Below are 13202 nucleotides of genomic sequence, written 5' to 3' on the forward strand. Positions count from 1 at the left end.
TAATAGTAACCATGAGAAGCTAAAACATGCAAAAGGCAATGCACCTTCCAATATAGACAAGCAGGCTCAAGGGCCACAAACACAGGGATGGAACAAGTAAGGCCCCTTTCACACTACAAAAATCCTCCATTTTTGTAGTGTGAAACAAGCCTAAGGGGAAGACATACACAGTGGGGACACAAAGACAGACATAGGACTACAACAAGAGGCGAAGGAGGAAGGAGAAAGAGGGGAAAGGGTCAAGAAAGAGTAGGTGGGGTTGAGAAATCAAGGCGGTTGTCTAACAGAGAAACGATCCCAAGGTTCCAAAACAGAGAGGAATAAGGGGATAGAATTATTTAAAGAGGCCGTGAGCGATTCCAGAGAGTGAATCTCACGTATATGGGCCAACAGGCCAGACTCAGAAGGGGGAGGGTCCTCTTCCAACATTTGGCAATAAGTGTCTTAGCAGCAAAGGCAATATGCATGAAAAGCTGAAAGGGTCTTTTAGACAGAGTGGGATGAGAAAGATGAAGGTAAATAAGGGGATCTAAAGGGACCGACACACCCAGAGTGTCAAAAATCAGTCTCTGCACCATTTTCCAGTAATCAGCTAGGAGAGGGCAGGACCATAAAATATGGAACAGCGAACCCAGCTCCACCCCACAACGGCAGCATTGAGGAGCAATGTCAGGATTCAGTCTATTCAACAGTTCCGGAGTATGATACCAGCCCATAATTAGTTTATACTGTGTTTCCTTATAGGCGGTACATATTGAAGCCTTAGAAGCTCTCTCCCAGATAACCCGCCACTGAGGTAGGGTGATGGTAGTGTTGAGAACAGCCTCCCAACAACCCATATAGCGATGGGACGGTGGGTCACCGTCAGGGGGCTGGAGAAGCAGAGAGTAAATGTCAGAGAGAAGGCCCCTCATCTGAGGCCCACCACGGCATAACCGTTCTACACCGAAGGTTCTATTAAAAGCATCATATATGCCAAAATAGCGCATCATGATACACTTTTTATGGTAAAATACTGGACACCATGACAAAAACCCAACAGATGCTATTAAAGTCAATTGGGTCTGTCAGGAGTCGCCAAGAGTTTGGCATAAAAAGGTGGCCATACACTTTCAGTAACAGCTAACAGTAATCTCTCTCAGTAGTTTTTATATACATTTGAATGTTCAGCATAGCCAAACATTTATGTATTCTCTATGGTGAGCCACAGGGGCAGGCAGTAAAAATTGAACATGCCCAGGAAGCCGCCATACATTTTAGAGATTTGGCTTAACCCACCAAAGGCAGTGAGTACTCTATTACATGCACGTTCGTTGGCTGATCGGGTCATTTCGATCCATCATAAAAATCATTGGCTGTTGGCCGCATATGTGAAGGCTGCATATGGCAACAAAGGGCAACACAATCAATCCAGCAATCGTTCATGCGACCCTTCCTGCACAGTGCTTGAACCGTGTTAAAGCTCTAAAAACGAGTGCAGACTCAAGAGATCAATGCACGTTATTAACAGTGCAGGACCAGGCCCTACAATGTATGGACACCTTAAGGAATCCAACAATATTTTTGTTATTCTGCTACGATAATGGAGCAGAACAATGGAAACAATAATGCTGGTGCTGGACACACCTCAAGATGAGAAGACGATGACAGTGGAATTGCTGTTGTGAGTACAAAGCTTGGTCTGTCGGCCCTTCACCACACAGGTGACCACAGTTCGACAAATGACCTGTGATGGTTGAGGATCAAGGGGCTGGAGTACTGATTTTGTATCAAATCCAAGGATCTTTCAGCTTCACTTTTAAGTTAGAGCAATAAAGAAAGTTATAGAGCATAAGGGAAGTTTACTGACCCAAAAGGGTTATCTCTCCAGCTGCTGCTCTATTCCTGGTGGGACTGCATATTTAAAAGGTCAGTTGAAAGAGACAATAATAGCACGTTGTTCAGCTTCAGGAGATGTTTTGTAGAGTGATCAGGAAGGGAGCAGGTGTGTCAAGAGCCCTGTTCCTTGCCGACCCCTTTTTGTGTGATGGCCCCCAGTACATCTAGAACATGCTGTACTTCAGAGAAAGAACTCACCGCCGCTGTGTCCATACCCACCCACCCCCCCTCGCCGACTCTGAGCAATGCCCTCATACGACCGATTAAAGAGGAAGAAAATAAGTCTTTCTGATCCTGTGCTGTGGATACTGTGGGGGTGGAGAAATGGTGAGCTGGAAATGAAAGAAGAGACACACAGGAGAGACATACATAGGTGAAGGAGTTTGGAGGGGGGCATAGATGTGACTGGAAAAAAACAAGAAGAAGGCAAATTCAGAGCAGAGAATGAGAGAGCAGCTGAGGTACACTCAGAGGAATGTTAAAAGCATTGGTAGGTTGAGTGCCTGGAGGGAGGGGTGAGTAGGGTCAGGGAGTTCTGCAGAATGAAGTGGTGCTGTCTACAGGTTTGTCTCTATCAGTAAATGTGCCCAGCTCTGATTTCATAGGTGGGTAGAGATAAAAGCTTGTTTATTCAGACATGAAGTGCAGACATGAACATTAAGGTTAGTCCGCCATCATACATGTACACAAAGTACAACATAACCCCCTACAAATTTTCATCAATCTTGCTGGCGGTATGGCAGGGTGAATCCACTTTTGACTCATTAAAGTAAAAAAAAAAAAAAAAAACAACTAAACCAGTGACAGATGTATTTTTAGGTGTTTTTTCATTTAGGGCGTTTTATCAGATGCTTTTTCCCCATATTTTAAGAATTATTATTATATATTTTTTTGCTGTAGGAAAATCAATAGTCTAAAAATGATTGTTAGCAGTTGAGATGTCATTTGGGCCCAAAACTGCTTGCAAAATACAATTTATAAAATAAAATGGCATTATTTTGGGCCCTAAGATGACTGAAAAAGAGCCCAGCTGCTTATTTTTACGGCTATAACAAGTACGGCTCTAAAATGTATTTCCTTGTCATCCTACAGCAGCAAACAAAGGGTAAACATCTATTCCCCTAGATGGAAACGGAAGAGACACTAATTAGCAGTAATTAATATAATTAGTCAGTACAGACCACATATAAGGCAGAAAGAGACACTTGAGTTTTTTCTTCAGCTGTAAGTGAAGAGACATTGGATTGAAAATACAGTTTTTATATTAATCAAGCATCTATATTAAAGATGAAATATAGCCCCAGGCATGCATGATCCTGCAAGTGGACTGTGCATGTATGCACTTATTATACTCATTTGTGATCTCTGCATAATGAGTGGCAGCAGTTTATGAGTCCATACTATGGGTACTTTTTATCAGGTATGTGTCTTTGCCTCACTTACTCTGCATCTTTCAGTTGGCTGTTTGCGTGGTAAGCCCACTTCCTTCCGTGCAGCTTTTTTTACCGTATTATCCCACGGTACTAAACGGTAATACGACTGCAGTTGTCAATCATGTAGCGCAGTCTCTTAGAAAGGCAATACGGCTGGCCTGTGTACTTTGCCTCAGCAGCGTTGCGGCGCATGTGTCGGTTCCCTCTTCGAGCACACCACTAGTTTTAAAACAAAAAAGACGTCGGTCATGGCGTCCGTCCTGCTCCAGCCGGGAAGCAAAACTCTAATTTATAGTAGAATCGGACAGAAATGTTTACAGGAAATCTAAAAAGGAGACAATATACTATTTCCCCCCTCTACCAGCAAAGTCTTCCCACGGCGTGCTCTTGTTGACTCTTAGTTGAAGGCAGATTAGGATAAACCAGATAAAAAAGTGGTTCCGAGCTCTAGGTTTAATTTCCTTTATAGACTTGACCCAACGGAAATAAAGGCCTGGGAATCTGCCCCAAAGATTCTAGCAGTGGCAAAGCTGGCAAAGAGATCTGTGTTTCCCTCAGGAGAAACATCGCATTTGAGGGACCCTATTGACAAGAAGACAGATTTCTTATCTAAGAATATAATCAGACTTCTGATCAGATCAGAGCAGCAATGACTTCTACAGTACTCCGGTCATATACAGTAGGATCTGGCTTAGTCAAATCTTTAGAGACTTGGATGAAGGGGGTTCCCTGAACTGATACATATAAAAGAGCGGATGGGGGCACTCGTGAGATTGTCGCTATCTAAAGCCTGCCCATAAGGCAATCTGAGTTATACGTGTTTCAATATATAGCAGTCCAGGTATCCTAGTATTCCGACCACCTACGGGGTGCACATTAAAAAGCTGCAGTATCATAGACAAAATGAAGAGAAAAGGTAGTATGCACTCACCGCTGGGTTACAGTCATTCGTCCTTGGAGTCCGGGGACACGGGTAGGATCGGCATCTTCTTGGAGCGCTCGGAGGCTACACCGGTAGTTTGGCGGGCCCCTGTATCGCCCATCATTATGCACAGAGCGAACTCGCTCTGTGCAGTAATGATGGCGGGGTGCCGCAGCGGCGATCCCCGGGGTCCCCAGAAGCGGGACCGCGGCGATCTAACATCTTATCCCCTATCCTTTGGATATCCTTTAAGACATACAAAAACATCTTAGAATAGCCATCAACACAGATGTTCAAATTCTCCATTTTTTATTTACCTGTCTCCTGTTTAGCCTCTCCTCAGTAACCAGAGTGTTTATGAAATTTCAGTGGTCCTGGCAGCATGCCTTCATCTAAAAGGGAAATATCTAGTCTTGTATCTAAACAAAACAGTTTTGCCTGATATCAGCCCTAGATGTAGTTCAGAAGGGCAAAGTGCCTGCAGAGCAATATCCTATCAGCCTGGTACTGGCATCACGTTTCCCTAAAAAGTCAGTTTACAATATCCAGAACAACTTTCCAGGAATTAATATGGGGGTTAATAACATATCGTCTCTCCAGAGGGAAGAGTATGACTCTGAAGCACAAATTGGTCCTTATCACAAATGCCCCCTCTTGGGGATGGGGTGCCCATGTAAGAAGCAATAAGGTTCAGAAACAGTGGACTGCTAAGAGGAGGATGAACTTAGGGCAGTGATGTTATCACTTTTCCATTTTTACTGACTCTTTTTCCACAAACATGTGCTGGTTCATTTAGACAATATGGCTGTTGTCTATTATTTGAACAGGCAAGGGGGCACCACAAGCAAAGTTTTGAAGACAGAGACAAATTGAATAATGAGGTGGTAAGAAAGCAACCTGTGGGGCATCTCTGCTGTCCATATCAAATGCTACCTCAATAAGTAAACTTTCTCAGCAGATTTTTCATTCTTCCTGGGGAGTTGCCCCTTAAAGGACAAGTCCCATGCCGATAAGTACAGAAAAACGTATCCCCTATCCGCAGGATAAGGGATTAGTCAGGGCCGGCCCAAGACATTGTGCTGCCTGGGTCCAAGAGTGGAATGCATTAGGTAAGCAGCCGTTCCCCCACATTAGGTAGGCAGCATAGTTTACCCACATTATGTAGAAGTTTCCCCACATTAGGCAGCAGTTTCCCCACAATAGGCAGCAGTTTCCCCACATTAGGTGGCAGTCTCCCCACATTAGGTGGCAGACTCCCCACATTAGGTGGCAGTCTCCCCACATTTGGTAACAGTTTCCCCACATCCCGACACACAGACAGACACACTCACCTGGCTTGCGCAGCACTTCTTCTCTCCGTCGGCGGTCTGACAAGTGACGTCAATGACGTCCTCCTGCGCGGGTCTGCAGAGGAACGTCACGTGACGTCCCTTCGTCAGACTGGGGTCTGTAGGCTTTGTCTTCAAGAGAATCTTACCTAAGAGAGTGCACTGATTGTAGCAACTATGCCAAGATTTCTCCCAAATGTGGTTTCCTCATCTAATATTAATCAAGATCTTACCAGAAATTTCTCCAGATCAAGATCACTTGCTGCTTTGCCTTGATGTTAGACAAGCTGTCCTTTGCTATTGTGAATTCCATGTAGATAGGAGCAGTTATTTATGCAATCTGCAAATCCAAAGGCTTTAAAGCAGTGTTTCTCAAGCACCCCCCCCCAACAGGTCATGTTTTCTGCATTCCCTTAGCACACACTAAGGCTATGTTCACATGTCAGAGTGCAGGCTGTAGAATTATGCAAGGAAATTCTGGCATGTGAACACGCCAGAATTTCCATACGGAATGACGCACAGAGATTCCGCAGCAGCCCCATTGATTTTAATGGGATTCTGCTGCACTGTGCACATAGCAGTATTTCCACGCCTGAAATATCTGGCACAGAAATTCAAATTCCGATGTCCGCATGGACCATTCTTCCTGCGGACCACGCACGGAATGCATTGCCGTCTATGAGATGGCACATTCCCGAGCGGTCCTAGCACCAGCATGTCATGCCGGTGCCCGCAGTCTGCAGAATGTCCACACAGAGATTTTTCGTGCGGACATTCTGACGTGAACATAGCCTAAGGGCTCTACAGCAGCATCTTGAACAGAATCTAACCATGTTCTGTTATAAGAAATCAGCAGAGCAGCAACCTGGTCTTTCACATCCATGTTTATCAAGCGATACAAGCTGGACATGTCTGACAGCTCAGCCTTAGGCAAAGGAGTTCATAGAGTTAAAATGGGGTTATCCAGGTTTTAAAAACCAGAGCTAATTTCTTCCAAAAACAGCTCCACACCTGCAGGTAGTGTGCGGTATAGCAGCTTAGTTCCACTGAGGCGAATGGAGCCAAGTTGTACAACCAGACAAAACCTGAGGACAGGAATGGAATGGAAGAAATTAGCTCTGGTTTTCTATTACTGGATAATCCCTTTAATTCCCACAAATATTAAAAATCCCTTTGTGCGCTGCCGTAGGACATTGCAACATTTCATATAAATAGCCAGATAATAATTCCCTTAAAATGTTGGTGCAATCACATGACCACTTTCTCTACAAACCACTGATGCCAAACCCTGATTTCAGCTACAAGAACCATAAAAAGAATAACAGAAAAATGTAGTAAACTATAATACTGTCATAAAACGTAATCCATCCTGACTGTAAGAAACCAGATATTGATGGATAACCATAATAAAGCACATGTTATTTCAAAAAGACAATACATGATAAACAGATTCATTACAAATATTACTATATACTTAATAATCTATAGGGGAAATACAGGATATGATTGGTTGAATTCTTACATGTATGATCCTTGACCATTACAGAGGTCATGTACGCAGATTCTTAATAGGACCTCTCAGGGAAAAAAAAGTTGACCACAAAACGCGTTCTACATGCGACTACAAAAAGAATCGCATTACATTTTTTATATTAAATGTAGCGCATCATTATTTTACCCAAAGGGGGTAACGCATTTCCTGGTACCCAGAAGTATTTTCTTTTTATTCTTTACTGTAGTTAAATAACATGCAACTTTTTTTAGTTTTTTTTTTAAAGGGGTACTCCGCTGCTCAGCGTTTGGAACAAACTGTTCTGAACGCTGGAGCCAGCGCTGGGAGCTTGTGACGTCATAGACCCACCCCCTCATGATGTCACGCCCCGCCCCCTCAATGCAAGTCTATGGGTGGGGGCATGACGGCTGTCATGCCCCCTCCCATAGACTTGCATTGAGGGGGCGGGGCGTGATGTCATGAGGGGGCGGGGCTATGACATCACAAGCACGGAGCAGCGGAGTACCCCTTTAAAGGAGTAGTCCAGTGGTGAACAACTTATCTCCTATCCTAAGGATGGGGGATAAGTTGCAGATCGCAGGGGGTCGGACCGCTGGGGCCCCCGATATCTCCTGTACGGGGCCCCGACAGCCCACGGGAAGGGGGCGTGTCGACCTCGCACGAAGCGGCGGCCGACATGCCCCCTCAATACAACTCTATGGCAGAGCAGGAGCGCTGCCTTCGGCAATCTCCGGCTCTGCCATAGCGATGTATTGAGGGGGCGTTTCGTGCGGTGGTCGACACCCGCTATCTGGCCGGAGAGCCTGGCCACAGCGGTCGGACCCCCCGCAATCTCAAACTTATCCCCTATCCTTAGGATAGGGGATACGTTTTTCACCACTGGACTACCCCTTTAAGGATGTATTTACACTTACAGTATCCTGTGCATATTTAGGGTAGGATCACACATGCTGTATTTTGCTGCTGCCTATTTTCCTACCCAATGGGTAGGAAAATATGCAGCACCAAATACGCAGCAAAATATGCTACGTGTGACCCTTCCTTTAATGCACAGGATGTGAAGCTGCAGATTTTATGCTGCAGAGTTCAATGTAAAACTAAATGACTGAACAGAGCGTTAAATCTGCAGCTTCAAATATGCTTAGGATAGTGTACGTGTGAATACACCCTAAATCTGAATATGCAAAACATGTAACATATGATGCAAACATAAGATGTACGTGCTAAATCCTGCACAAATGACTAAAAACATCAGCACACAGCTCTCCCCGCAGGCAGATATACCTCACATTAGTGTTTAATATATGTTTCATAGAATTTTCAGTTGTCTCCCCTTTTCACCAGTGATCTTTCTCCTCTAAATATATTTGTCTTACTTTACACACAGGCAGGCACTACACTATGCATTTGTTTGGGCAAGGGGTGGGTAGCCCCTCTTTGTGCCCCCTGATGAATGGGTCCCCATGTGTGACCTGTGGCCCTGCCGCACTAAATCTTCTCTTCCAAACATTCACCTTGACCAGATAAAGGAGCAGTGAGAGGGGTGGGGGTCCCGGGCTCACAAGATGATTTCTTATTGGGAGGAGCACATGCGGGGATATGTCTGGGAAAGCCATTTATCCCCCCCCCCTCCCTGAGGACCTCACAGAAATGCAAGACATTAACCCCATCACAATCACAAAATGTAATCACATCCGCCACGTCCTGAGAATACAGAAATACTGACAGCCATCTCTGTTACCTCTTAACATACGGCGGTAAAATTGGTATCGCTCAATGTACAGCTACCGGGACTCGTACTCCCCATATCCTCCTTATATATAAAATCGCCCTAGCGTACCCATAGAGTCCTTACATTAAGATGTTAAGACCCTAACATCCTCCGAATATATACAGATATCACTCATTCTTCAATGGAAGACCTTTAAGCTTGCCATATACATTAGATAGATGGCGGTATACATTGTAATGTGTATGAGGGCAGCCCCGCAGATGACAGGGGAATCAGCATCCCTGATCCATTGCTCCTCCGAGACATAAACGAAGCCAGAAGTACCTGATCCACCAAGCCGTCCTTATACACCGACCAGAACATCCACATAATACAAGGATATAAAGGTCACAGGGTAAGAACTCAGATGGATGCTGTATTATGGAGGTATTCTCTCCAAGAAGCATTGCTTATAGGGGAAATGATGGACATAATATGAGGTGCTTATATGTCTAATACAGAGTCCGCCATACAGGTTCCACATGCATAACTATGTCATGTGATTGAGACCTCTCCTAATACGCAGACACCGGATACATGCGTCTCCTTCTAAGGCGGCATTCACACCACGTTTTTGCAATACAGTTGCCTTATACGTTTTCTATGTGAAAACCGTACGGAACCGTATTGAAAACCGTATGCATTGACTCTCCATTGAAAACCGTATGCCAAAAGATGCATCAGGTTGTGTCTGTTTTGCATCCTGTAGGTTTTGTCAGTTTTTTTCCCGTACCCAAAACCGTAGTCTACCACTAAATTAAACTGTATACGCTTTTTTTTTTTTTTTTTTTTAAACATGGGAGTCAATGGGAACCGTACAAAACTGTATGTGCGTACGGTTCCATCAGGTTTTCACCATACGGTTTTTGACTTTGAACTTTGAACAGTTTTTTTTCTTGGAATTTCAATCAAACAAGTGAAACTTTATTCATAATGGAGTGAAAAGTTAAAAACGTAAAGTTTTTTTTCTTTAAAAACTGATGCAACCGGACATAATTTTTTAAACTGTATTCGGTTTTTAACTGTATACGGGTTAAAATTTGTACACGTTTTTATACAGTTTAGTCAGGTTTTGAGGAATCCGTTTTTCATCAAAAACCTGATATGGGAAATGTATTGCAAAAACGTGGTGTGAATGCAGCCTAATACAAAGACACCAAAATACATAACTCTTCTCTTTATACACCAAAATACATACCTCTCCTTCAAATACACCAAGATAAATACCTCTCATCTTAATACAGAAACCAAGATAAATACCTCTCCTCCTTCCCAAGGTCTCCTTTACTTATATGCGTCGTCAGTTTTATCCCCTCCAGCGCTGAAAAAAAATGCACCGGAGGGAAAATGATGCAAGAACTGATCCCATTTATTTGATCCTATCCAAATTGAGACACCGGATGAATGGACTCGCCAGACCGGCACACACAAGGGAAAGCATCTTGCTGCATTCCCACGTCTGGTGATCACAAAAATCACTGAATGATACGCAACTGATGCCAACTGATGCACTTCTGGCATCAGTTGTGACAATTTTCACCCAGTTCAGCCGGAGCCGGACACCTGATATATGTAACTCTAGCCTTATACAGTCACTGAAATACATACCTCTCCTCTTAATACACAGACACCAGGACACACCTCTTCTCCTAATACACAGACAAGATACATACCTCTCCTCCTAATACACCAAGATACATACCTCTCCTCCTAATACACCAAGATACATACCTCTCCTCCTAATACACCAAGATACATACCTCTCCTCCTAATATACCAAGATACATACCTCTCCTCCTAATGCACCAAGATACATACCTCTCCTCCTAATACACCAAGATACATACCTCTCCTCTTAATACACCAAGATACATACCTCTCCTCCTAATACACCAAGATACATACCTCTCCTCCTAATACACCAAGATACATACCTCTCCTCCTAATACACCAAGATACATACCTCTCCTCCTAATACACCAAGATACATACCTCTCCTCCTAATACACCAAGATACATACCTCTCCTCCTAATACACAGACAAGATACATACCTCTCCTCCTAATACACCAAGATACATACCTCTCCTCCTAATACACCAAGATACATACCTCTCCTAATACACCAAGATACATACCTCTCCTCCTAATATACCAAGATACATACCGCTCCTCCTAATACACCAAGATACATACCTCTCCTCCTAATACACCAAGATACATACCTCTGCTCCTAATACACCAAGATACATACCTCTGCTCCTAATACACCAAGATACATACCTCTCCTCCTAATACACCAAGATACATACCTCTCCTCCTAATATACCAAGATACATACCTCTCCTCCTAATACACCAAGATACATACCCCTCCTCCTAATATACCAAGATACATACCTCTCCTCCTAATACACCAAGATACATACCGCTCCTCCTAATACACCAAGATACATACCTCTCCTCCTAATACACCAAGATACATACCTCTGCTCCTAATACACCAAGATACATACCTCTGCTCCTAATACACCAAGATACATACCTCTCCTCCTAATACACCAAGATACATACCTCTCCTCCTAATATACCAAGATACATACCTCTCCTCCTAATACACCAAGATACATACCCCTCCTCCTAATATACCAAGATACATACCTCTCCTCCTAATACACCAAGATACATACCCCTCCTCCTAATACACCAAGATACATACCTCTCCTCCTAATACACCAAGATACATACCCCTCCTCCTAATATACCAAGATACATACCTCTCCTCCTAATACACCAAGATACATACCTCTCCTCCTAATACACCAAGATACATACCTCTGCTCCTAATACACCAAGATACATACCTCTCCTCCTAATACACCAAGATACATACCTCTCCTCCTAATACACCAAGATACATACCTCTCCTCCTAATACACCAAGATACATACCTCTGCTCCTAATACACCAAGATACATACCTCTGCTCCTAATACACCAAGATACATACCTCTCCTCCTAATACACCAAGATACACACCTCTCCTCCTAATACACCAAGATACATACCTTTCCTCCTAATACACCAAGATACATACATCTCCTCCTAATACACCAAGATACACACCTCTCCTCCTAATACACCAAGATACATACCTTTCCTCCTAATACACCAAGATACATACCTCTCCTTCTTACACACAGACAAGATACATACATCTCCTCTTCATACACAGGCACCAGATTACATTTTTCTTCTCAATACAGACATGAAGCTACTTACCTCTGCCCTCTACCTAATACTCAGACACCATGATACATACCTCTCCTCACCTCCTGGCAGACATAACACAACCCCCCCCCCCCCCCCCCCTCAGCCCCTTCTAGAATAAATATGAGAACATAGGTTTCTTAATTCCTCCACACAGCAGACTATATGTATTATCCGCTTATAACCTTAACCAACACTGCAGGAACATCACGGCAAGCATTGGGTTAACTAAAATGCCAAAGGCCTAAGACTCTTCTTGGTAAAGAGAAAAGAGGGGAGTCTTTTATCTCCCCCCCCCCCCCCCCACCTCTGAAGTAATTTATATCAGTCAGAACCGCCTAAGCTGAAGCCCCATAAATCTTTATAAACTAACTTAAAGCAGACAATAAGCAGCGCCCCCCTCCCTCACTTCTATGCAGTGATTAATGGGGAGAGACCCCCCCCCCCTCCATTCCCCGCCACAGCCACACATTCCTCACTCCCTATACTAACAGCACTAGACTGCTCCTTTAAAGGGGTAGCTTCCTGTGTGCAAACATCAGCACATATCAAGGGCGCTCTTTAAAAAAAAAATAATAATAATCTTTCTGCAAAAGGCTTTTCTCTTCCAAAAAGGTGATTCAGCCTCCTCTCATTCTTCCTTTCTTTGTAACAATATTATTTGATTCCACGCTGGCTTTTTTTTTACATTTTTTTGGAACAAACATAAGTCTGCAAAATTATCATAATTTAATTTTTTTTATCTATGTTATGTCTACTGCATAAAAGTAAAGGAACGGCGCCTAACATCAGATTGAACGGCCGCAATAGGTGGGATCTACAGCCCAAATATACTTGTCGTAAGCTGCGCAAAATGACTCACAGCTCTCGCCAGGGTGTATTTGCACATAGTGTTTTGTCTCTCTTCGCAATTTTTCGTTATTCTTTTTAACATAAAAAAAAAAATTTGCAGATGTGAAGTCAGAAATCACAATACGGAATTTCCAAGTGAAATTTAGTTTTGAAATTCCGTAGTGTCAATGGGATTCCGCGGAGCTTACGCCACTGAAACTCTGCCGCCGAAAGAATGGTCTTGCTCATTCTTTCAGAG

Source organism: Hyla sarda, chromosome 12 (assembly GCF_029499605.1).
Source record: "Hyla sarda isolate aHylSar1 chromosome 12, aHylSar1.hap1, whole genome shotgun sequence".
NCBI classification, from domain to species: Eukaryota; Metazoa; Chordata; class Amphibia; order Anura; family Hylidae; genus Hyla; species Hyla sarda.